The 26,374-nt window shown below is 43.8% G+C and overlaps 2 long non-coding RNA genes and 1 pseudogene across 7 annotated transcripts in view; 2 read left to right on the top strand and 1 right to left on the bottom strand.

Moving 5' to 3' along the window:
- The window catches only part of LOC134899958 (uncharacterized), a 173,412-nt gene that overhangs the window by 130,228 nt on the left and 16,810 nt on the right, over nucleotides 1-26,374 (top strand). The window lies entirely within an intron of this gene.
- Nucleotides 443-561, bottom strand: LOC134935547 (5S ribosomal RNA; annotated as a pseudogene).
- On the top strand, nucleotides 20,176-24,988 carry LOC134899979 (uncharacterized). 4 transcript variants are annotated; one of them, XR_010173525.1, is made up of 3 exons: nucleotides 20,176-20,261; nucleotides 21,448-22,823; nucleotides 23,770-24,988. It is a non-coding gene; the product is annotated as an uncharacterized LOC134899979 (long non-coding RNA). The 4 variants fall into 4 exon arrangements; XR_010173507.1 differs by having other exon boundaries at nucleotides 20,192-20,280; XR_010173519.1 differs by having other exon boundaries at nucleotides 20,229-20,309.

Genomic DNA, 26,374 nt, shown 5'->3' with positions numbered 1-26,374 from the left:
ATTTTTCCGTATTTTGGAATAATTGCATACCATAATGAGATATCATGGCGATGGGACCTAAATCTAAGCACAGAATGCATTTATGTTACATATACACCTTATACACACAGCCTGAAGGTAATTTTAGCCAATATTTTTTATAACTTTGTGCATTAAACAAAGTGTGTGTACATTCACACAATTAATTTATGTTTCATATACACCTTATACACACAGCCTGAAGGTCATGTAATACAATATTTTTAATAACATTGTGTATTAAACAAAGTTTGTGTACATTGAGCCATCAGAAAACAAAAGTTTCACTATCTCACTCTCACTCAAAAAAGTCCGTATTTCGGAATATTCCGTATTTCGGATATTTGGATATGGGATACTCAACCTGTATATATATATACGGATAAATAAGGAGCATACCTCTTTCATAGGCACTTATTCCTATTTAATACAGTACCTGATCTTCCCAGGTGGTCCCCCTTTCTGGTACTGATCAGGCCCATCGCTGCTTGGCTTCCAAGATCGGGCGTATTTGGGCATTTCCAGCGTGGTATGACTGTAATACTTCTTCGCCTTCCAGATTCATGCTCCGACCGCAAATTTAAAACTATTTTACTATCGTGAAACATTTCCGAAGTGTACGGGAGGGAGGTGGGGGTGTGTGTGGATAGGGAGGGGAGGGGGGTGGGGGGGTGGGGGGGGGAGGGGTTGTATAAGGGATTGCCGGACGGCGACTATTATGAAGTAAAAGTACCGTGTTTTTAAAGGAAGGGGGTGATCTCGTAGTTGTCATTAAATCCTTTTGGCTGAAGTGTCTGTAGTTGAAATATCCAAAACATTTCGCTACGTGACAACTTATTAGCGAGATCCCCTCCTCTGTCTCCTAGTTTCACCAATTCTATGGCTTTGAATGTCAGGGCTTCCGGATTAGAGTTGTGTGTATGGATGAAATGTTTAGACACGGCATGGCTCTCTACTTTATTCTTGATGTTTCTCACATGTTCTTGTATCCTTAATTTCAGAGGTCTCTTTGTCTTCCCTACATACTGTTTACCACAGTTGCATTCCAAAAGGTATACCACTGATTGGGTGTTACAGTTCATATGTTCTTTGATTCTGTACTCCTTTTTCTTTTCCATATCAGTGAATGTTTTTCTGTTGGGGTGTAGATATCTACAAACATTGCACTGCCCACACTTATAGGATCCCACACATTTTGGCCATGTGTGGTCCTTTCCTTGGTGTGCCTTCAGCATACTTGGGGCTATCAAGTCCTTCAAGTTTCGTGATTTTCTGAATACGATTTCAGGATGGGGAGGGAGGATTTCTTTCAAGATTGGATCCATCAATAAAATTCTCCAGTGGTTCCTGAAGGAGTCTCTAATGGATCGTTCGTGCCGGTTGAAAGTTATGATAAATGCTGTAGAGTCTTTTGGTTTTTCCTTTGTTTTATACTCGAGCATCTTTGTTCTATCTGTTTGGTTGGTTCTGGTGATGGCTTCTTTCAGGATGGTGTCTGGATATTCCTTCTGTTCGAATCTATCTCTGTATGTTTCTAGTTGGATCTGGCAGTCTTCTGGTTTACTACAATTCCTTTTAATTCTGCTAAATTGTGAGAAGGGAATATTGTTCTTCCAACTTTTAAGATGGTTACTCTTGTAATGGAGAGAACTGTTGGTATCTACTTGTTTGATGAAGTTTTTTGTCGTGACTTTCCCATTCTCTCCTGTAAGAACCAGGTCCAGAAATTCAATTTGTTCTTTATTCATGTTGAAGGTAAAGGCCAGGTTCATCGTATTGGTGTTAATATGCTTAAAAAATTGGTTAAAACATTCCATATCGCCATCCCAGATAATTTAAAATATCATCAATGTATCTCCGATAAAAGATGATATTACTGGTAAAAACTTGATGGTTATAAATAAAATCTCTTTCACAGCTGCCCATAAAAAGATTTGCGAAGCTGGGCGCAAAAATTTTGCCCATAGCGGTACCACACTGTTATAGGTAAAACTGATCCAAGAACTTAAAATAATTATGATGAAGGATAAAATACATAATATCACAAATACATTTTTTATGGTTGTCTGTTAAAGAGGCATCATTATCCAGATTTTCCTTACAGGCCTTTACTCCCTTGTCATGTTCGATACATGTGTATAAGGATTGGACATCTATTGTAACCCACATGTATGAGTCCTTCCATTCAATGTAATTTAAAAGATTTAAAACTGACGTCGTGTCCTTAAGGTACGATGGAAGATCCTTTACATATGGTTTTAAAAAAAGATCAGCATATTCCGAGAGATTTGATGTAAGTGAGTCTATCCCCGCCACAATGGGTCTTCCGGGCGGGTTCTCCAAGCTTTTGTGTATTTTGGGTAGGAAATAAAAGATGGGGGTAGTGGGTTCTGATCTCATTAGAAATTGGTATTCCTCTTTGGTAATGGTCCCTGTTCTTAGACCCTGCAGTAGGAGTGTCCTTAATTCCTCAACGTAGTCATCCTTTGGATCTCCTGTTAGTTTCTTGTACAATACTCCGTCTCCACAACAGAAATGTGACTCCGCACCAGCCCTAAGGTTCAAGTAATAAATTTATGGAACCAGAATCATAAATTTATGGAAACCCCCCGAACTTCACCCTTTTTTGCACGGGTCCGAGCAGACTCGGATCCTACCGTCGGTTAACCCGAGCGCGCCCGAACGTCATCATCTTGCGTTCGGATTCTCGCGAGATTCATATTCTATATAAGGAGCCGGGCGTCGCCGCCATTTTTCACTCGTGCATTGGAGATGATCGTGAGAGGACGTGGCTGGCGTCCTCTCAGTTTCTGTGTTCAGTGTGCTGCAAATATCTGTGCTCAGTGTGCTGCAAATATCTACGTTCACTGCCTGAAAAACGCTCCATATCTGTGCTCAGTGTGCTGCAAATATCTGTGCTCAGTGTGCTAATTGCTTTATTGTGGGGACTGGGGACCAGCAGTATTATATAGTAGGAGGACAGTGCAGAGTTTTGCTGACCAGTGACCACCAGTATACATTCTCTGCCTGAAAAACGCTCCATATCTGTGCTGCATTGTAGTATATAGTAGGAGGACAGTGCAGAATTTTGCTGACCACCAGTATATATATATATATAGCAGTATGGTACAGTAGTCCACTGCTCTACCTCTGTGTCGTCAAGTATACTATCCCATCCATACCTGTGGTGCATTTAAGTTTTGCACAGTATATATATATATATATATATATATATATAGTAGGAGGACAGTGCATAATTTTTCTGACCACCAATATATAATATATAGCAGTACGGTACAGTAGGCCACTGCTCTACCTACCTCTGTGTCGTCAAGTATACTATCCCATCCATACCTGTGGTGCATTTCAGTTGTGCGCAGTATATATAGTAGTAGGCCATTGCTATTGATATATTACTGCCATTTAATTCCACACATTAAAAAATGGAGAACAAAAATGTGGAGGGTAAAATAGGGAAAGATCAAGATCCACTTCCACCTCGTGCTGAAGCTGCTGCCACTAGTCATGGCCGAGATCATGAAATGCCATCAACGTCGTCTGCCAAGGCCGATGCCCAATGTCATAGTAGAGAGCATGTAAAATCCAAAAAAATAAAGCTCAGTAAAATGACCCAAAAATCTAAATCAAAATCGTGTGAGGAGAAGCGTAAACTTGCCAATGTGCCATTTACGACACGGAGTGGCAAGGAACGGCTGAGGGCCTGGCCTATGTTCATGGCTAGTGGTTCAGCTTCACATGAGGATGGAAGCACTCGTCCTCCTGCTAGAAAACTTAAAAGAGTTAAGATGGCAAAAGCACAGCAAAGAACTGTGCGTTCTTCTAAATCACAAATCCCCAAGGAGAGTCCAACTGTGTCGGTTGCGATTCCTGACCTTCCCAACATTGGACGGGAAGAGGTGGCGCCTTCCACTATTTGCACGCCCCCTGCAAGTGCTGGAAGGAGCACCCGCAGTCCAGTTCCTGATAGTCAAATTGAAGATGTCACTGTTGAAGTACACCAGGATGAGGATATGGGTGTTGCTGGCGCTGGGGAGGAAATTGACAAGGAGGATTCTGATGGTGAGGTGGTTTGTTTAAGTCAGGCACCTGTTGTCCGTGGGACGAATATGGCCATTGACATGCCTGGTCAAAATACAAAAAAAATCACCTCTTCGATGTGGAATTATTTAAACAGAAATGCGGACAACTGGTGTCAAGCCGTGTGTTGCCTTTGTCAAGCTGTAATAAGAAGGGGTAAGGACGTTAACCACCTAGGAACATCCTCCCTTACACGTCACCTGGAGCGCATTCATCAGAAGTCATTGACAAGTTCAAAAACTTTGGGTGACAGCGGAAGCAGTCCACTGCCAACTAAATCCCTTCCTCTTGTAACCAAGCTCCTGCAAACCACACCACCAACTCCCTCTGTGTCAATTTCCTCCTTAGACAGGAAAGCCAATAGTCCTGCAGGCCATGTCACTGTCAAGTCTGACGAGTCCTCTCCTGCCTGGGATTCCTCCGATGCATCCTTGAGTGTAACGCCTACTGCTGCTGGCGCTGCTGTTGTTGCTGCTGGGAGTCGATCGTCATCCCAGAGGGGAAGTCGGAAGACCACTTGTACTTCTTCCAGTAAGCAATTGACTGTCCAACAGTCCTTTGCGAGGAAGATGAAATATCACAGCAGTCATCCTGCTGCAAAGCGGATAACTCAGGCCTTGGCAGCCTGGGTGGTGAGAAACGTGTTTCCGGTATCCACCGTTAATTCACAGGGAACTAGAGAATTGATTGAGGTACTGTGTCCCCGGTACCAAATACCATCTAGGTGCCATTTCTCTAGGCAGGCGATACCGAAAATGTACACAGATGTCAGAAAAAGAGTCACCAGTGTCCTAAAAAATGCAGTTGTACCCAATGTCCACTTAACCACGGACATGTGGACCAGGGCAGACTCAGGCTATATGACTGTGACAGCCCACTGGGTAGCTGTATTGCCTCCCGCAGCAAGAACAGCAGCGGCGGCACCAGTAGCAGCATCTCGCAAACGCCAACTCGTTCCTAGGCAGGCTACGCTTTGTATCACCGCTTTCCATAAGGGGCACACAGCTGACAACCTCTTACGGAAACTGAGGAACATCATCGCAGAATGGCTTACCCCAATTGGACTCTCCTGGGGATTTGTGACATCGGACAACGCCACCAATATTGTGCGTGCATTACATCTAGGCAAATTCCAGCACGTCCCATGTTTTGCACATACATTAAATTTGGTGGTGCAGAATTATTTAAAAAACCGACAGGGGCGTGCAAGAGATGCTGTCGGTGGCCCGAAGAATTGCGGGACACTTTTGGCATTCAGCCGCCACGTGCCGAAGACTGGAGCACCAGCAATCACTACTGAACCTGCCCTGCCATCATCTGAAGCAAGAGGTTGTAACGAGGTGGAATTCAACCCTCTATAAGCTTCAGGGGATGGAGGAGCAGCAAAAGGTCATTCAAGCCTTTGCAGCTACCTACGATATAGGCAAAGGAGGGGGAATGCACCTGACTCAAGCACAGTGGAGAATGATTTCAACGTTGTGCAAGGTTCTGCAACCCTTTGAACTTGCCACACGTGAAGTCAATTCAGACACTGCCAGCCTGAGTCAGGTCATTCCCCTCATCAGGCTTTTGCAGAAGAAGCTGGAGAGATTGAAGGAGGAGCTAAAACAGATCGATTCCGCTAGGCATGTGGGACTTGTGGATGGAGCCCTTAATTCGCTTACCAGGATTCACTGGTGGTCAATCTGTTGAAATCAGAGCACTACATTTTGGCCACCGTGCTCTATCCTAGATTTAAAACCTACGTTGTATCTCTCTTTATATCGTCTACTGTCACTGCATATGATTCTGTCACCATTGAAAGAATGGTGGAGGATTATATGAGTGACCGCATCCAAATAGGCACGTCAGACAGTCCGTACGTATACTGGCAGGAAAAAGAGGCAATTTGGAGGCCCTTGCACAAACTGGCTTTATTTTACCTAAGTTGCCCCCCCCCCCCCTCCAGTGTGTACTCCGAAAGAGTGTTTAGTGCAGCCGCTCACCTTGTCAGCAATCGGCGTACGAGGTTACTTCCAGAAAATGTGGAGAAGATGATGTTCATCAAAATAAATTATAATCAATTCCTCCGTGGAGACATTCACCAGCAATTGCCTCCAGAAAGTACACAGGGACCTGAGATGGTGGATTCCAGTGGGGACGAATTAATAATCTATGAGGAGGGGGATGTACACAGTGAAAGGGGTGAGGAATCGGACGATGAGGAGGAGGTGGACATCTTGCCTCTGTAGAGCCAGTTTGTGCAAGGAGAGATTGATTGCTTCTTTTTTGGTGGGGGCCCAAACCAACCAGTCATTTCAGTCACAGTTGTGTGGCAGACCCTGTCGCTGAAATGGTGGGTTTGTTAAAGTGTGCATGTCCAAGGACAATTCCATCTTGCACCTCTTTTTTCTTTCATTTTTCTTTGCATCATGTGCTGTTTGGGGACTATTTTTTGAAGTGCCATCCTGTCTGACACTGCAGTACCACTCCTAGATGGACCAGGTGTTTGTGTCGGCCACTTGGGTCGCTTAGCTTAGTCACACAGCTACCTCATTGCGCCTCTTTTTTTCTTTGCATCATGTGCTATTTGGGGACTATTGTTTTGAAGTGCCATCCTGTCTGACACTGCAGTGCCACTCCTAGATGGGCCAGGTGTTTGTGTCGGCCACTTGGGTCGCTTAGCTTAGTCATCCAGCGACCTCGGTGCAAATTTTAGGACTAAAAATAATATTGTGAGGTGTTCAGAATAGACTGTAAATTATGGTTATTGAGGTTAATAATACTATAGGATCAAAATGACCCCCAAATTCTATGATTTAAGCTGTTTTTGAGGTTTTTTTTGTAAAAAACACCCGAATCCAAAACACACCCGAATCCGACAAAAAATTTTCAGGGAGGTTTTGCCAAAACTAGTCCGAATCCAAAACACGGCCACGGAACTGACAATGCTAAATTCCTTTGTCGTATAACCAACCCTTATGAAGCTAAGAACACTGTACGCTGTTTACTTAAGAAGTACCGTAATGGTACGCTATCTGCGTAGCGATCGCTCAGCCGTAGGCGAGACGCTCAAGCGTCACGTTCGCTCGCGGCCCAGTGATCACAGGACACGTTATTGGTTAAGTCTAGGGGAAAGATTCGCTGTTACGTAGTGTACGCTAGAGACCACGAGGAGGTCACCAGCGATGCAGACGCTTACAACACTTTACCTTGATATTAAACCTTATACCAATGAAACACACAGAATACCTTAATGTGAGTACAGGGTGTAAATGCAACCTTGTGTAACCTGACTACCTACAAAGCTGTTTGAGCGTCACCGACGCTCAAATGAACACTTAACACTATAGTAAATACACAAATACTGATTTAGGGTTCCAAAGCCTATTATCTGTATTATATCTAGTATACTTGTAAAAGAGTAACACAGTACAAATGATACACTACAATATAACAAAGACTTCCTAACCAAACACCTAACTAAGGGATAAACTACAATACTATCCTGGTCTAACACAATACAATACAATACTATAAAGTTTAGTCTAGGGGAGATATGAGAGAAAAGAGAAAATAGAGAGAGAGAGAGATAGACACAGAGAGAGAGAGAGGAATTGGCTCACAGAAAGACAATGATTACGGAGAGAACTTACGCACAAAGGGTATGATCGCCAGCGCCTCGATATCCAGCTCCCGATTATCAGCAGATAACCGTTGATGAGAGAGTGAGAGCTGGATGTGGTCGGTCTGCCTATTTATGCCCCACACACAATGCAATCTCCTAGTCCCTACAATCCTACAGTTTATTGGACACAGGAATTCGGCCCTGTACTGTAACCAAAGGTCATAGGTTGATTCATACAGGTGGGCTGTGCTGATTTCCAACAGCTCAGGTGGGTGGGGAACTGGGTTTCCCGCCGCATACCTGAGTATGTGCAAATCATAGAAATGGACATAAACTTCTTATGTCCATAACTATTCGCACGAGCGATTAATACGCTCCAAACCAACACCGGAATATTGCTAATTAAATACTCTTCCGATGGGTATCAAACACTGCTGTATGACTCCTGTTAGACCCTTCGTGCAATACAAAGAGGGATTCCTCCGCTCAGGGACATTCTATCTAAACCAAACTTACAGAAACTATTGAGGGGAACATGATCTATGAAATACATTAATTGTGAATATTTGTAACGAATGAGTCGCACGCTACGATCACATAAACTCTACCGTAAATGCGCATACTGCGCGTGCGAGTGCACGCTATTGCGGGTATGCGCTTCCACGGGAGAGCGTACGCATGCGCAGCACGGACCAGTGTGCGGTGCAAATATGGCAGTGTGCATTAAGACATTTTTCTGACTTCGACAGTCCACCCTTTGGCAGTCAATAATAACTGCCACAAAACATTTAAGGAGAAAAATGTAAGTCAGGGGTTAATTGATTTCCATGGTTGGGTAGGGGAGGAGAGAGGAGAAGGTGTGAAGAGGGTATGACCTAGTGAGAAAGTAGAAGCATGTGTGTATGAGTCCATGTTTGGGGGGGTCATGTATCATCGTGCCGTACGTGTGGTAAATCAAGCTTCGAGGTATTGCGAAGTATACATTTGAATTCCTTCTTATCCCGTACTAAGGGTCTGTGGATGGGCTGTCAAACTCTACCGAGCTCATTTCGGCTGTGGATGCAACAAAATGGGGATGCACATTTTAGTTGATGATACATGAATGGGGGAGGTATGTGGTTGCTGATATCTGTGCCTGTATTCCCTATCGACTATGTGTGTCATTACCTGAGGGTTGTAGAGATGAAGATAAAGAACACTTATGGAAAATGCAATGATATTCTATGTCAGGGAAATGTACATTCGTCGATTGAGGTCTTGATTGGTGTCATTTGCTTGGAGTCTTCTTCTTTGTGCTTTTGCTCATAAATCGTGAGTAGAGCAATCAACGTCCATGGATTTACAAAAAAATGTTGGGCTAGCGTGATTTTAAAGTTCCTAGGGAAACTGGGGTACCCATGGCATTGTCCATCAAAATCTTGTATATCAGGTCGTCTGCTCTTCCTCTTTCCATCTTTCCGTTGTCGGCCCCTTGGCTCATCAAATCCTTCGTCTACGTGGGTCTTTGTACCTCGGAGGAAAACATAGAAATGGGTGAAAGACGGACCGTATACTCATTACATCATTACGTCATGGTTTCTAGCATTGGGTCATAAATCAAATCCAGGTTAATTACAGTTTCCTCACTCCTCAAGCTCATCACTTTCGTACTTTGTTTACACTTCGTCAAAGCCTGCCCGCATCTAAATATCAATCCAATCGATATAACGACACCCAAGATACACAGTAGAAACTTTCCAACATCCATTATGACTCCTTGAGCCCACTCTCCCAAACCGGAGAACCAATTTCGCGGGTTCAACCATGACACCCAACCAGTCAGCTCATTACCTACAGCAACAAGGGTGAGATTGTGTTTTCGACGAAATTCCCATTTTAATTGCAGAATATCATCCATCTTTTGGTCTATGACCTCTACCGGATCCTCGGTACTATTTGTGATGTACGTGCAACACTTTATGCCGTACTGTGTTGCCAATGTAACACAATATCCGCCTGTTACTGCTGTAAGGTAATTAAGAACCATCCTATGCTGAACTAGTTCCGTTTTGTAAGCTTGGAGTTCTCTTCCGGTGTATCTAAACGTGTCATCATACATTTCAGTGATATTATCTAACAAATTGGCGAGTGCGGAAATGTATTTATAATTCATCACTCCTCGAGCGGTACGAGTGAAATCTAACGCTACCAGAACCTGAATCCCGGTGGATTCATGGATAAGATCAGAGGCCGGATGCTCTAACCTTTCTGACAGGTGTCTTTTAACTCGGTGTTCGTAGTGAGTGTGAGTATAAGGAGCTTGGGCACCACGGTGTATGTCTTTCATTTTGTCATGTGTTACAGTCATCACTTCAGGCAATACTTTTCCAATATAACACAATCCTTCAGAGTTTGGGGCAAGCCACTTGTACGCCTTTCTCCCGCATATGAAATATGCATCATCGGGGAGAACATAAGGGACGGAGAAGGACATGACCATGTTACAAACCTTCCAGGTGAAATCTCCTGACCCTAATTCTTCCATCTGTCTAATGCACGTATCAGTTTGTACGATATGTGCACAGTATCCTGGTGATACCTCTCCAACTTTAGTAATCCTATTTCCTAAGGTATATCGATACCGAAAAGATTTTCCTCTACTGGCTATGTGGCGTACGAGCTCTGTATCTGTAGGCATTCTATCTGCTCTGTGTGAAAAGGTCATGGTAAGGTTGCTCCATGACACTTCCCAATTTCCCGGTTTTCTAGGATTGGAGATGTTAAAACATATGAGGGACCTATCCACATGGTATTGGTGGAGCTTCAAACTAGGAGGGCTGGAGATGTTAAACCTCCGGTCCACCGGTCTCCCACCACTTAGCTCAAGTACCTCCCCTAACGTTAAAGGAAATGGTACTAGCCCTGATTTGCTGTGACCCTGAGGTACTTGAGAGCATACCCAACAATCGGTCTTGTTTAATACGTTACCCACTAGAGAGTGATAGTCACTCAATGGATGCCGGTCCATATGGATATTAAAACTAGATTGGCATTTCTTTATGCATCCATCTTCAACCAGATTATCACAAAGCCTACAGATACAATTTTCTTCAGCTAACAATCCATCACAATTTCTTCTATCGGATCGTTTTCTGATACTCGCCTTTGCTTGTTGGATTGGTTGATCTTGGAAAACTACACCTCCATCATCATAATCGGAACCCATTCCAGAACCTCTCTCGACCTCTATGGTACTCTCGCCGGAACAGACTGCTCTGGTCAACATCATGGTCAACATCAAAATCCGGATTACAGTCTCTTGGGGCAAGTCCATCTTTGAGGAGGAAATGGAGAAGAATGAGAAAGGGGAAAAAGAAATATCAAGGGAGAAGGGATGGGAAGTGGAGAAAAACAATAAAAGGGAGTGGGGAGTCGACAGCTGCTTTCGATCTTCAAGGCTCAGGTGCCGCCTCAGTCCTCCTGAAACAGACACTCCAGTGATACAACCTCTACCGTCTGTTCCTTATCACGGGACTTCTCTGGGTCAGCAACCTTTTTGCAGTGGGATGAATGGACCCAAGTCTCTCTCTCAGCAACCTTCAATGCTGTGGTGCTAGTCAATAAGACCTGGTATGGTCCTTCCCATCTATCAATAAGACAACCTGAGCGTAGAAAATTTCGTATCATTACATAATCCCCAGGTTCAATGTCATGACAATTACTATCTGGTAAATCAGGAATCACCAACTTCAGATTATCATTTTGACTCCTCAACTGCTTACTCATGTTAATTAAGTACTTTACAGTTACTTCATTGTTACATTTCAAATCATCCTGAGGGTTAATCATGACGTGCGGTTGTCGACCAAACAGAATTTCAAAAGGAGACAGATTAAGAGGGGACCTGGGAGTGGTTCTGATGCTATACAAAACAATGGGTAAAGCTTCTGGCCACGTCAAACCTGTCTCTGCCATTACTTTACTCAATTTATTTTTAATAGTGCTGTTCACTCTTTCGACCTTCGCGCTCGCCTGTGGACGGTACGGAGTGTGCAGCTTACTATCAATACCCATCAACTTACACATTCCTTGGAAGACATCACCTGTAAAATGGGTACCCCTATCACTTTCAATGATTCTAGGGATACCATATCTACATACAAATTCCTGCACAATTTTCTTAGCTGTAAACATAGCAGTGTTTGTAGCTGCTGGAAAAGCTTCGACCCAATTCGAGAAAACATCTATACAAACAAGTACATACTTCAAATTTCTACATGGGGGTAATTGGATGAAGTCAATTTGTATTACTTGGAAAGGGCCGCCGGCAGGTGGGATATGGGAGGGTTCTGTAGGTATTGCCTTTCCAATATTCTTTCTCAGATAGGTAAGGCATGACATTGCTCTTTTACTAGCATGGGAGGAGAATCCTGGGGCACACCAGTATGCTCTTACCAATTTGCACATCCCCTCCTTGCCTAGATGAGTCAGCCCGTGAGCTGCTTCAGCCAGACATGGAAGGTATGCCCTGGGGGCCACTGGTTTACCATGTCCATCCGTCCAGAGCCCTGAGGACTCCTGGCCATATCCCTTTGCCTTCCAGACTGCTCTCTCCTGAGTGGAACACAAATTCTGCATCTCACACAACTTCTGTGTGTTGATGGTATTGAATACCATCAACTGTGTGGCGTCTGTCTGTATGGGGGTAGCAGCTGCAAGCTTTGCGGCTTCGTCTGCTCGGCTGTTACCAAGGGATACTGGGTCTTGGCTATATGTATGTGCTTTACATTTGATAACAGCCACTCTGTCGGGTTCCTGTATCGCTGTTAGAAGCCTTTTTATATACGCTGCATGCGCTATCGGTGTGCCAGCTGCCGTCATGAAATTTCTGAGCCGCCATAGGGCTCCGAAATCATGGACTACCCCGAACGCGTATCTAGAATCGGTGTAGATATTGGCAGACTTTCCCTTAGCCAATTCACATGCTCTGGTTAGGGCGACCAGTTCAGCAACCTGGGCTGAGTGAGGTGGGCCTAGCGGTTCCGCTTCTATGGTGTCTTGGTCATCTACGACTGCGTATCCAGTACACAAGTCTCCCGAGTCTGACTGTCTGTGACAACTACCGTCCGTGTAGAACGTGAGTTCTGCATCTTCTAGTGGATTGTCACTGATGTCAGGCCTTGCGGTAAAATTTTGGGTCAAATATTCCATACAATCATGTGTATCTTCCTTTGCATTAAATCCTCCTTCCCCATCACTCTCACCTCCCACCCTTTGTGCCTGTCCAGGCACACCTGGGAGAAATGTTGCAGGGTTTAATGCACTGCATCTCCTTATGGTGATGTTTACGGGGGCCATTAATGCCAATTCCCATCTCGTAAACCTGGCTGATGAGACGTGTCTGGTTTGGGCAGAATTCAATAAGGCAGATACTGCATGTGGCGTATGGATTGTGAGGTTGTGGCCTAGCACGACATCTTCGCTTTTCGTCACTAGCAATGCTATCGCCGCAACACTACGCAAGCATGTGGGGAGGGATCGCGCTACCGTGTCTAGCTGCGCGCTGTAGTATGCAATTGGCCTGCTGGCATCACCGTGTTTTTGTGTTAGTACACCTGCTGCGCACCCAGCACTTTCTGTTCCGTATAGTTCAAAGGGTTTCCCATAGTCTGGCATACCTAGTGCTGGTGCCTGCGTTAGGCATTGCTTGAGTCTTTCAAATGCTGTTTCGGATTCGTCTGTATGCGAAATCCGATCAGGTTTGTTTGAAGAGACCATTTCCTGCAAAGGTAACGCCAATATGGAAAACCCTGGGATCCAATTACGGCAATACCCACACATTCCTAAAAACGTCCTTATCTGTTGCTGGGTTTGTGGCAGTGTCATGTCTCTAATGGCTTGGATTCTATCAGCGGTCAGGTGTCTCAGTCCTTGTGTTAGACAGTGTCCCAAATATTTTACCTTAGTCTGGCATAATTGCAACTTGTCTTTGGAAACCTTGTGACCTGTGTCTGAAAGGTGAAACAGGAGCTGTTTCGTATCTTTCAGGGAAGCTTCCAGTGAATCTGAACACAGCAGTAAATCATCCACATACTGTATCAATACTGATCCACTCTCTGGTTGAAAAGACTGTAAACAATCATGCAAAGCCTGAGAAAATATACTTGGACTATCTATGAAACCTTGGGGTAATCGAGTCCACGTGTATTGGACTCCTCTGTATGTGAATGCAAACAAATATTGGCTGTCAGGGTGCAGAGGTACCGAAAAGAAAGCGGAGCAGAGGTCAATAACAGTGAAAAATTTGGCAGTGGGAGGAATTTGCATTAGGATGACAGCTGGATTAGGCACTACGGGGAACTGACTCTCGACTATTTTGTTAATCCCCCTTAGATCCTGCACTAGCCTGTAACCCCTCCCCCCACTCTTTTTAACAGGGAAGATGGGACTATTTGCTGTGCTGGACGTTCTTACTAGAATGCCCTGTTGTAGCAAGCGCTCTATTACGGGAAAAACTCCTAACTCCACCTCTGGCTTCAGAGGATACTGTGGGATTTTTGGAGCTATCCTACCATCTTTTACTTGTACTACTACTGGAGCTACGTTTGCCATTAATCCAGTGTCCTGTCCATCTTTTGTCCAAAGTGACTCTGGTATCTGAGATGTCATCTCTTCTACCTGGGATGGGTTCCTATTTGTTATAACGGTGTGTGACATTAATTTTGATGGGGAGTCTAACATGTCTCGTACTTCCTGAGCGTGATTCTCAGGGATGTCCAAGAATACACCTTCAGGAGTACAATAGATGACGCAACCCATTTTACATAGTAAGTCTCTTCCCAGGAGATTGGTTGGTGCCGATGCAGCCAGCAAAAAGGAATGCTTGGTGTGCAAAGGCCCTATTGTAATCTCGGCTGGTTTGCTAACAGGGTAGTGCTGGACTACTCCTGTTACTCCCATGGCTGGAATTGTCCTACCAGTGGTTCTCATGCCCACTGTCGAATTTATCACTGACTTGGCCGCCCCTGTGTCTACAAGAAAGTTTAAAGTTTTACCAGCCACATTGATTGCAATCTCTGGTTCACTTCCAAGACTAGCAATCAATTTAACTGGTTGCAGATTACAGGTATGGCCACACCCCTATTGGGTATGCTGACCTCCCTGAATCCCATTGGCAGCAACTATTTGTGAGGGGGTTAGCTGGGAACTACCAGAGGCATGCCAATCTCTGTTCGGGGGATATCTTTTTGTTTCCCCTGTATGTGGCTCAAAACTCCGCCTCTGTGGACCCTGCTCCCAATGTCGTGTGTTGTGTTGTTGTCTAGGGGGTTGAAAAGATCTTTGTACATTTCTTACTCTACAGTCTCGTGCAAAGTGTCCTGGTTTGTTACAAGAAAAACATGTTATTATACTTGCCTTACCCACAGGATTCGGTGGTACATACGCAGGCTGCCTTGTGGTCAGCGCCTGTATACTTACTGACATCAACTTATCACTTTGCGACTCCCTGTGCCTAGTGATGTTTTTGTCATGATCAACAGCAGCCTCTCTCAATGTGGACACTGACAGACCTCGCCAGCATGGCTGCGTGGTCTGAACCCTAGTCTTTAATGTTTCTTTCAAACCATCCATCAGTACAGACACTGCTACTTCCCGATGGTTTGGGTTGGTCTTTATGTCCTCTATACCAGTGTACTTTGCTATTTCTGTTAGTGCCCGGTGGAAATATTCTGCTGCCGTTTCGGACTCTTTTTGCTTAATGGAAAATATTTTATTCCATTTAACAACGGCTGGGAAATACTCCTTTAGTTGTAAATTTATCCTTTTTACATTATCCTTATTGTATACGTCTGTAAGCGGTACATCTTTATCCAATTGACAGTCAGCTAAAAACTGAGTTGCGTCGACATTGGAAGGTAAACAAGCTCTTAGCAGTACCTGCCAATCCTTGTTGTTGGGCTCTACAGTGTTACCTAAATCCCTGATGTATTTTTGGCTAGCAACTAAGTCTTTCCTGGGGTCAGGAAATTCGGACACTATTGCTCTTATTTCCATTCTGGAAAATGGGGCGTACATGGCAATGTTCCTTAGGGGAGTGGCTCCAGACACATCTGTTTTTCCATTGGGAACTGCTATTACCCTTACAGGAGCAATTCTAACAGCATCTTCCTGTGTAGATTCTACAACTTGTGGTACAATGGTTTCAGTGTAGTGCATGGTGCCGTACTTACCCGTTGACACGACCTCACCTATCCCTCCGCTAGGGGCTTTCACTAATCTCGTGGGTGTCGCTGTGCCTACTGTGGTCTCTGATATGGTGGCCGCAAGAGAGAGAGCTGAAATTGTTGCCGAATCGTCTTCTTGTTCACACTCCTGAGGAAGGTTCAAAACAGGGTACAACTTGCACGGGTTAATACTTGCATGAGTTATTCGGTTAACATCATTTACATTTACAGGGTTACTAAGAGTTTGTGTTTTACAACCCAGTGCGTTTCTCTCCGCAATCAACCTCTCTCCTGCAATGTATGGTGGAGGAGGAGCTGTGGCAATCAGCTTCCTGACCGCCCCAGTTCCCGCCGCCAGAGCCAAACCTCTCTGTATCTCACCTTCCTGGTGCCATAACTGCAAGTAATCATGATGCTGAATTCGTCTCTTTGATGATTTTACGAGACATATCCTCCTCCTTAAATTTTGTAACACATCTGGACTGAAGCTACCTATTCTTGGGAACTTGTCCCTGTCTTGTACAGTCATTCTCTCCCATTCATCACATAAAACCTCTGTGTGACTACCGTATTTTTCACACATAATGTATCTTGCCGACCCGACTGGTCGGTTCTCCGAATCAACCTGAACCTGGGTTGATCGCCCCCTACCTGAGCAACTGGCCCCCATCGTCTGTAGGTGTTGCTTAGTCCTCCTTGGATTTTCTGTATCAAGGTTTTCAGCAAGCCTTTACAGACAACCAAATTACTCCACAGTAGGCCGGCGGTGGCGGTTTACCGAGTACCCCACTCACTCGCCCACCTCGACCAATACGACCTGATCACACCGATATGGTGCTGGCGTACTCGATACAGGGCCCCTATGGAACCTTCAGTTTACTGGAACATATGAGGGTTACCCGCAGGACACTTACTCTTTCCAGTAAAGTTGGGGTTGTTAGATAGTTCCTGAGTGACCAGCGAACTTCCCTTCCAAAAATAAAAAATTACACAAATCACGTCAGAATGTACAAGTAGCGTTTGTGACCACTTTTCTCTAATGGTATGAGGTCAGATTACTAACTACTGCACACAATTACGTGCGGTCCAATCGTTCAGTACGCGAGCACTATTTGTCATGTACTGAAAGATTAATGGAATCGATGTTTCCGGCTGCGATTCCTTCAACCAGAGCTTGTATGGCCTATATGGGTTCTGCACCAACACCCCAGGCGTTGTGCCACTGGACTTTTATAGCGGACCTTTTTACCTTATGACCTCCTGGTCTTGTTACCTTATGGTCCGCTATACTCTAATGCTCAAATATTATTTAACCAGGGATGCCTCCCTAGCCACCGTATATGTCACTTACACGTATGTCCCTTTACGAGTACCCGACTTTCCTTTTGGTTCCACCTTTAAAATTGTATAAACTTTTGTATACAAAACACACTCACTCAACACATGTACACTTTTGTTTCTATATCTATTTCTGCGCAGAAATTGTCTTCAGGCCAAGTGTGTTACCAATTAGGAGCAGGATCTGTTAAACTAAATTTCAGATTTTCCAAAAATAGATTTGCGTTATTTACCGCTTCGCGTTATTTATCGCTGTGCGTTAATTATCGCTTTGCGCTAAAATCCAACTTTATCACAACTTGAGCTACGTGGGCGTAACCAGACGCTACGTTGCGTAATGTACGCTGCGTGCGTCTGCCTTTTGGATTGCGTACGCTAGTCTTTGTTAGCGACACGTGTACGCAATGCAAAGGATCCACCGTAACACAATATATATTTTATCAATGTAGATGATCCCTGATCATCTACCGCAATCCACACTGCACACTGGCTGCCTCGTCTCTCGGACAAGCCGTGTGTTGTTCTATACTTTAACTATTACCTCTATTATTAAATAACAGCAAATCTCCTTTTAGCCCTTTCTATCAACTATAAAAATGTGGCAAACAGGAATAGTGATATACGAAAAATGAAATACACAAGTGAAAAGAAATGCAGGTATATATGCGTGCGTATGCAAGACAAAAGAAAAAAATAAACAGTTTTAAAAAGACACAAGCGTTTTGTTCTTACTTCCGGTTACCGGGTTCCTTCAGCACTCTTTACCTAAGCGAAGCAGACGCTTATCCCGTCAGCAACTGCGAGACAACCTCCCACCCTTTTGCTGGGGGATAAAGTCTGCTGATCTACCTAGTGCAGATGTGAAAAGGACCGGGCGAGCCCGCAATTGACAATGCTAAATTCCTTTGTCGTATAACCAACCCTTATGAAGCTAAGAACACTGTACGCTGTTTACTTAAGAAGTACCGTAATGGTACGCTATCTGCGTAGCGATCGCTCAGCCGTAGGCGAGACGCTCAAGCGTCACGTTCGCTCGCGGCCCAGTGATCACAGGACACGTTATTGGTTAAGTCTAGGGGAAAGATTCGCTGTTACGTAGTGTACGCTAGAGACCACGAGGAGGTCACCAGCGATGCAGACGCTTACAACACTTTACCTTGATATTAAACCTTATACCAATGAAACACACAGAATACCTTAATGTGAGTACAGGGTGTAAATGCAACCTTGTGTAACCTGACTACCTACAAAGCTGTTTGAGCGTCACCGACGCTCAAATGAACACTTAACACTATAGTAAATACACAAATACTGATTTAGGGTTCCAAAGCCTATTATCTGTATTATATCTAGTATACTTGTAAAAGAGTAACACAGTACAAATGATACACTACAATATAACAAAGACTTCCTAACCAAACACCTAACTAAGGGATAAACTACAATACTATCCTGGTCTAACACAATACAATACAATACTATAAAGTTTAGTCTAGGGGAGATATGAGAGAAAAGAGAAAATAGAGAGAGAGAGAGATAGACACAGAGAGAGAGAGAGGAATTGGCTCACAGAAAGACAATGATTACGGAGAGAACTTACGCACAAAGGGTATGATCGCCAGCGCCTCGATATCCAGCTCCCGATTATCAGCAGATAACCGTTGATGAGAGAGTGAGAGCTGGATGTGGTCGGTCTGCCTATTTATGCCCCACACACAATGCAATCTCCTAGTCCCTACAATCCTACAGTTTATTGGACACAGGAATTCGGCCCTGTACTGTAACCAAAGGTCATAGGTTGATTCATACAGGTGGGCTGTGCTGATTTCCAACAGCTCAGGTGGGTGGGGAACTGGGTTTCCCGCCGCATACCTGAGTATGTGCAAATCATAGAAATGGACATAAACTTCTTATGTCCATAACTATTCGCACGAGCGATTAATACGCTCCAAACCAACACCGGAATATTGCTAATTAAATACTCTTCCGATGGGTATCAAACACTGCTGTATGACTCCTGTTAGACCCTTCGTGCAATACAAAGAGGGATTCCTCCGCTCAGGGACATTCTATCTAAACCAAACTTACAGAAACTATTGAGGGGAACATGATCTATGAAATACATTAATTGTGAATATTTGTAACGAATGAGTCGCACGCTACGATCACATAAACTCTACCGTAAATGCGCATACTGCGCGTGCGAGTGCACGCTATTGCGGGTATGCGCTTCCACGGGAGAGCGTACGCATGCGCAGCACGGACCAGTGTGCGGTGCAAATATGGCAGTGTGCATTAAGACATTTTTCTGACTTCGACAGAACCGAATCCAAAACCAAAACACAAAACCCGAAAAATTTCCGGTGCACATCACTATAATAGTTACTTATATAGTTCACACATATTCCGCAGCACTTTACAGAGAATATTTGCCCATTCACATCAGTCCCTGCCCCAGTGGAGCTTACAATCTATATTCCCTACCACATGTACATGCACACACATTCACGCTAGGGTTAATTTTGTTCAGAGCCAATTAACCTACCAGTATATTTTTGGATTGTGGGAGGAAACCGGAGTACCCGGAGGAAACCCACGCAAGTACGGGGAGAATATACAAACTCCACACAGTTAGGGTCATGGTGGAAATCGAACCCATGACCTCAGTGCTGTGAGGCAGTAATGTTAACCATTACACTATCTTAGAACAAGGATATAATATCTAGACTAGACGAGATCCAGATGGATTAAAATAAATGTTAAATATACATGTTATCACCATACTACACTAGAGGGACACACCCTATATTCTTCTTTTTTTCCCCAATTTGTAATCTGCGTATACAATTAAAGTGATAAATGGACTCCAAATGTTTACATATAGTTTACTTGTTTTGCAGATGCTGTCATCAACTGCAGATGACTCCAAAGTGGAATTTGACTCTTCACCAGCAGCTGGGACAAGTAGATTGCAGAGCCATGGACCACCAGCAGATGTGTCTCCTGACTCAAAATGTCCCATATGCCTGGATAAGTTTGATAATGTCTCCCACCTAAACCCGTGTTTTCACAAGTTTTGCTTCAAGTGCATCAAGGAATGGGCAAAATATCACCCTTTCACACGGGAGGCAATCGATATGCTGGCTGTCGGGATCCCAGCACTCACCATACCGATGCCGGGATCCCGACAGGCGGCATTCCTACTACTATTCTCCCTCTTGGGGTGTCCACGACCCCTGGTGAGAGAATAAATAGCATGGCGCGCCACCGTGCCCACAGCGCGGCGAGCGCAGCCAGCCCACAAGGGGCTCTTTTGCTCTCGCCCAGCTGCCGACGCATGGGATCCCGGCGCTGGTATGCTGGGTGCTGGGATCCCAAGCGTCGATATAACATAATAGACCCCTTTCACACACACAGGCTCATAGAAGCTAGCGATAACACGTTGGGCTCAAAGTTAGTACAGCAACAGTGCACCATATTTGTCTCACCTCCCTGTAATGCCCTTTGATGGGTTGGTAATATGGGGTTTAAGTGATCAAAAATACCCTTATCTGGGGTATGTGATTGAATTTCCAAGGGATTCAACAGGCTATCATGATCCTCTTCCCTTTCTATCTTTAGTTTGCCCTGATTCTCACTCAGACCAAGGAGTTGTGACAGTCATTGTAGGGACTAACTCTAGCCTATTTAAGATTCTATCCGAGTGGTGCTTAAATCAAGAAAGAAGTCAGACTCTTCCTATAGCTGTTGACTCTCTCAATTCCCATGTTATGCAAGAGACCGATGCTACATCCATGTCGACAGAGCAGCATAAAGTGACTTCCCCTTACAGAGAATTATTCCTTCATAAATAAAATTACTGAATGTTTCCAAGGTAGTGATATCACAGAGGAAGAAAAAACCCAGTTGATACAACAATTTATTCTTCGTGAACAGATATTTTCCCTTGGAGATTGGGAATTAGGCATAGCACAGGGAGTCGAATATCGGATTAAACTTCAGGATGATAGTCCTTTCAGAGAACGGTCTAGACGACTAGCTCCTGCCGACTTTGACCATGCTTCACTAGAGGGACACACCCCATAGTCTTCCTCTTTTTTTTTCTCCAATTTGTAATCTGCGTATACAATTAAAGTGATAGATGGACTCCAAATGTTTACATATAGTTTGCTTCTTTTGCAGATGCTGTCATCAACTGCAGACGTTAGGAAGCATTTAAAATATCTGTTGGAAAATCACGTCATTGCAGATTCTGAAAGTCCTTATGCATCACCCATAGTAGTAACCAGGAAAAAGAATGGGGACATACGTTTGTGCTTTGACTATAGAACCCTGAAAAATTGCACCATAGTGGATCAGTAAACTGTTCCAAAAGTGGAAGAGGCATTAGATTGCCTACAGGGAAGCAAATGGTTTTCAGTTCTTGATTTACTCTGTGGTCATTACCAAATTCCAATGCATCCGGACGTCCGGGCTAAGGCTGCATTCATCTGTCCCATTGGATTTTTAGAATTTATCAAGATGCCTCAATGAATAAAAGGAGCTCTCACCACTTTGCAACGTACCATGGAGCAGACTGTGGGAGACATGTGTTACAGAGAAGTACTGGTCTATGTAGATGATGTCATCATATTTGGAAAAACCTTGGATGAATGTAATGCCCGCTTGTTAAAAGTGCTGGACCGATTAAGTCAGCAAGGGTTAAAATTCTGCATAGACAAATGTAGACTGTGCCAAACCACCGTAAAGTACTTAGGACATGTGGTAAGTCGAGAAGGAATTTCAACCATACTGACAAGGTAGACGCCGTCTTTTGAATTTAAAGGATCTGCGCTCTTTTCTTGGTTACTGTGGCTATTATCGTCGTTTTGTTCCTCACTATTCCAAAATAGCTCAACCATTCACTGATCTCACCTTTGTGGGTCAGGGAATATACCAGCGTCAGCACAATCAATGTAAACCAATAGCCTATGTCAGTATAGGATTGTCCAAAAGCGAAAAGAAATATGTCGTACACAAACTTGAATTCTTGGCCCTTAAGTGGGCAGTAGTAGACAAGTTCCCTGGTTATTTGTCGGTGTGAATTGTAAACGTTGCTCCATACAACAACCCTCTTACCTATATTAATACCACAGATAAACTAGATGCTACAGGTCACCGCTGGTTGGCTGCCTTATCCAATTACAATTTCACTCTAAAGTATAAGTCTGGGATTCATTACGTTGATGCTGATGTATTATCAAGACTACAACATCCTCCTACAGACAGCACTAATGATGAATGGGTGGAGGTGCCTGCTCCTGCAATACGCAGCCCCTTTCATCAGACATTACTACTGAACAATCCATCCAAGGGAGCAGCAAATGTGCTAGGAGCATCTGGGTCAGCGCTACCGTTAATGTATTGCTGGATAACTCAAGCTGAACTCAATGATTTACCGCTGATCACCAAAGAGCAACTGAGAACAGAACAACAGCGTGATCCTCATTTGGCTTTAGTGATGCAGTATTGGCAGAATGGTTACATTGCTTCTGACTTAATTGGAATTTCCAACCAAGGTAAAATTTAACTACGGCAGAAAAATAAATTAGTGTTCAGACAGGAAATATTGTACAGAAAAACAAAGCCTAATGGAGAAATAAAGGTACAACTTGTTCTGCCTGCTGTGTATATACTGATGATCTTAAAGTCACTGCATGATCAACATGTACATTTAGGGTATGACAAAACACAAGCTCTGATTGCCAAACGAGTGTATTGGCCCTTGATAAACACTGATATAGACAAATACTGTAACAACTGTCGGAACTGCATTTTACATAAAACTCTTCCAATGCATGTGCTTCACTAGTGAATCTGAGTAGCTCCGGACTGCTAGAACTTGTGTGCATGGACTTTCTATCATCGCAAGGACCTAATGGACAGGAGAGCAATATCTTAATAGTGACTGATCACTTCACCCGATATGCCCAAGCTTTTGTCACTCCTGATCAGAGAGCCATTACTGTAGCCAAGACCCTTTGGAAGAAGTTTTTCATTCATTCATTATGGATTACCTTCCAGAAAACATACAGATCAGGGCGGCGACTTTGAAAGTAATCTTATTAATTAATTTTGTGCCTGTTGCGATATAAAGAATCACGTAAGGAGATCCCCAGCCTGATAGGACTATGCTTGGGACTCTGGAAAATAAGCAAGAGATACAATGGAAATGCTACATATGCCATCTTGTCCATGCATATAATTGTACCAAAAACGACGCCACTGGGTATTCCCCATATGTACTTATGTTTGGGAGAGAAGCACGTTTGCCAATCGATATATGCCTAGACACTTCCCCTACTACCATAACATAAACTTCACACACACACAGTACTGTATGTTAAACGATTGAGAAAGGAAGTTAATGAAGCTTTTGAGATTGCCATCAAAGCATCCCAGAAACAAGGTGAAAAGAATAAGAGATTATAAAACAAAAAGTAACTGAACATGTTTTGTTACCAGGTGATAGATTACTACTCGAACGATTAGGATTTCCACATCATCAAAAGATTGCTAGTAGATGGCAGAGACTCCTTACCGAATAGTGAAAAAGCTACCTGATAGTCCGGTGTATCAACTTACTCCTGAGAGTGGAACTGGACCTCTACTTACTTACCATCGACAACATTTGCTACCTATTGGACAGGATATCTCTTTTCCAGATGTTACTAAAGTGGAAGAAGACCCAGCAGAATCAGTGACCCTTAATAAAGTAGATTCAGCTCATCCAGACCACTCATTAGGTGAATACACACCAACTGAATTCACTGACGTTGAGATGGGATATTTTTACATTAATGCATTTCAAAATGACATGCCAAACCAAAGTGAGACTACAAACTATTGAACAACAGATGATTGCTACAGGAAGGAGAAGTTGTAAATTCTGATTGTGGTAAATGGGACTGTGCCAGTGATAAGAATAGCCAATCTCCCACACCTGATGTATTGTCAACTCCTTCAATTCCTAGGTCTGAGACTGCAACATCTGTATCTTGGGAAGAAACTAACCACACTCAAACACAACGCCTACATAGGCCGCCCATGATTCTTACCTATGATAGGCTAGGTAGCCACTCATGATACACCCTTGTGTGGTGCAGAGCCAGCCCACACCAATATGATGCCCTAGGCAAGATTTGGCTGGTGCCCCATAGCACCACCGCTAGTTTTGCCTCTGACCCTGCACCCCTTTCCCAGCACCATCACCCCTCACCCATAGTAATCCTAATTTTAGTTCTCCTACCCTCTGTATTTTAAATAGAAACAATGCGCATTTCGGCGCACAGCTCAAAAAGAGGTGTGTTCTTGCTAGGAAGCGGCATAGCCACACAATAGCACTCCCAATTCAAATTACGCCACACAGTAGTGCAACTTTATTCACATTTTATCATGCAATATTGTCCCTTATTCACGTTAAATCACACAATAATGCCCCTTACACATATGCCGAACACTACTGCACCACCAACCCCCCCGCACACAGCACTCACATGGCTGCTAACACTGTGGCCTCTGCCTCTGCTTGGATACAGATGTGTCCTCATACATCTTGCCTCAATATGCCATGCAGCAGGAGATGCCTGGCGTGAGTCAGCTGGCAGCTCTGCTAACGTCGGGCACCTTTTTGTCTTATTTGCATTGCTTTGTGGCTAGGATGCACAAGCAGCTTCTTCTGACTAAAATGATATGCAGTATTCCTATATTCTGTGTGCGACTGTGGCTGTATCTGCATACGAAATGCTACATTAAAGTGATTTCCAGGAATACACTGTAACGCAGCATTTAGTATGTAGATACAGCCGCAGTAATACACAGAATATAGGCATGCTACATATCATTTTAATCAGCAGAAACTGCTTGTGCCCCTAGGCATACCAAATGTCCTAGGCATTTGCCTAGTTTGCCTATGTCTAGGGCCGGCTCGTGTGGTGAATAGTTGGCCCTATTTTGGTTATAAAGATGACCCAGTGATCATATGTCATTGAAATTTTATTAACATCTCATTGTAAAATGTTAATGTTAAATGCACAAGTGGTGATCTGTGTGATAACGAAACAGAAGATTATGATCCAGATCACCAGGGGAAGAATGTGATCATATATTTCATGCTATACTAAAGGTTGCGGACTGTAATATATTGTATATAATACATGAATTTACCTATGAATATTTGAACCCCTGTGGAGTAAGAGGAGGCTATATCATCTTTAAAACATATGTGCAATTGGACTCATATTCCTCTGCTTAGGAATATATGAATATACATCCATTTTGAGATAATGGGAGAGGGGATAGTATGGTGCCAGGAGCTATATAGACTGTATTAGGGACTAGAATGGGCATGAGACTGGCTCTGAGGTAAAGTACCTTACAACCTGAGTGGAAATAAACACTGTGCCCTCTAGGACAAGAGAGCAGTATAAAAAGGAGGACGAGCAGCGGTGCAAGTACGCGGTACGCTTGGGTACGGAGTACCTTTAAGAATTTGGCAGCTGGTATGCAGTACCACCTGCTACACACTTTGTCATTACCACAATTATAAAGTGCCACAAAGCAACAAGACCATGGTGCTTGGCAGCATGACAGCTCCTTCCACTTTGTCAGGGTTACTGGGAGTGCGACAGTGGCTGTATTTTCCTGTTATAATGGAGGCATTAATATATATCGTTATTAAATTGGGGGCATTACTATATATTTCTATTATACTGGAGGTATCACTATATATTTATTTTATATTGGAGGCATTACTATATATATATATATATATATATATATATATATATATATATAGCCTTGCTTCCAGATTTCAAAAAAGGTTCTGTGTCATGTGGCCACTCCCACTAGCAGCATGTTGCCACGCCCCCTCACAACACATGACCACACCTATTTTTCCGGCACTCAGTACCACTAAGAAAATATTTCTACTTGCACCACTGAGGACGAGTCGCGTTGTGAGCCCCAGTCAAGAGTGAGCCGCCACAGAGGTCACTTCACTCTTTCCTGCTCCACACTAAAGAGCTGTGCTGTAAACATATGCGTTCAGCAGGAGAGAGGAAGTGGCATA

The sequence above is a fragment of the Pseudophryne corroboree genome, chromosome 1 (assembly GCF_028390025.1).
Source record: "Pseudophryne corroboree isolate aPseCor3 chromosome 1, aPseCor3.hap2, whole genome shotgun sequence".
In the NCBI taxonomy this organism is placed as follows: Eukaryota; Metazoa; Chordata; class Amphibia; order Anura; family Myobatrachidae; genus Pseudophryne; species Pseudophryne corroboree.
The sequence above is the reverse complement of the archived record's forward strand: the minus strand, read 5'-3'. Positions and strand labels throughout refer to the sequence as shown.